The 1,172-nt window shown below is 43.3% G+C and overlaps 1 pseudogene; it reads left to right on the top strand.

Annotated features, from left to right (window-relative positions):
• Window positions 1-271: 271 nt before the first annotated feature.
• On the top strand, window positions 272-926 carry LOC134390113 (high mobility group protein B1-like; annotated as a pseudogene).
• The last annotated feature ends 246 nt before the right edge of the window (window positions 927-1,172 follow it).

Genomic DNA, 1,172 nt, shown 5'->3' with positions numbered 1-1,172 from the left:
TTCCAAAAGAAGTGGAACTTGAATCAAACTCTGAAAGATGGAAGCTTGGGGTTTGGAATGAGGGAGATGGGAAAGCAATGAGTGAAGGCCAAGGAAAAAGGCACATGAGAAAACCAGACGGGTTACAGAGCAGAGAGAGAGGAGGCTGCGTCTGGCTCCCACTCTCACAGCCATTGCAGTACATTGAGCTCCACAGAGACGGCGCCGGGGCAAGTGAGAGCCGGATGGGTACTGGGCGATTATGTGCCTCACTGAGGAAAAATTACTAAACATGGGCAAAGGAGATCCTAAGAAGCCGAGAAGCAAAATGTCATCATATGCATTCTTTGTGCAAACTTGTCGGGTGGGGTACAAGAAGCAGCACCCAGATGCTTCAGTCAACTTCTCAGAGTTTTCTAAGAAGTGCTCAGAGAGGTGGAAGACCATGTCGCTAAAGAGAAAGGAAAATTTGAAGACATGGCAAAGGTGGACAAGGCACGTTATGAAAGAGAAATGAAGCCTATATCTCTCCTAAAAGGGAAACAAAAAAGAAGTTCAAGGATTCAAATGCACTCAAGAGGCCTCTTTCAGCCTTTTTCTTGTTCTGTTCTGAGAATCGCCCCAAAATCAAAGGAGAACATCCAGGCCTATCCATTGGCGATGTTGCAAAGGAACTGGGAGAGATGTGCAACTGCACTGCTGCAGATGATAGGCAGCCTTATGGAAAGAAAGCTGCTAAGCTGAAGGAAAAATGTGAAAAGGGTATTGCTGCACACCGAGCTAAAGGAAAGCCTGATGCAACAAGAAAGGGAGATGTCAAGGCTGAAAAAAGCAAGAAAAAGAAGGAAGAGAAGGAAGACAACGAGGATGAAGAGAATAGGAGGAAGAGGAAGATGATGATGATGAATAAGTTGGTTCTAGCACAGTTTTTTTTTTCTTGTCTATAAAGCACTTAACCCCATGTACACAACTCACTCCTTTTAAAGAAAAAAATTGAAATGTAAGGCTGTATAAGATTTGTTTTTAAACTGTACAGTGTCTTTTTGTATAGTTAACACACTACTGAATGTGTCTTTAGATAGCCCTGTCCTGGTGGTATTTTCAGTAGCCACTAACCTTGCCTGGTACAGTATGGGGGTCGTAAATTGGCATGGAAATTTAAAGCAGGTTCTTGTTGGTACACAGCACAAATT

This window comes from Cynocephalus volans, chromosome 11 (genome assembly GCF_027409185.1).
Source record: "Cynocephalus volans isolate mCynVol1 chromosome 11, mCynVol1.pri, whole genome shotgun sequence".
Classification (NCBI taxonomy): Eukaryota; Metazoa; Chordata; class Mammalia; order Dermoptera; family Cynocephalidae; genus Cynocephalus; species Cynocephalus volans.
This window is presented reverse-complemented; position numbering and strand designations above follow the sequence as displayed.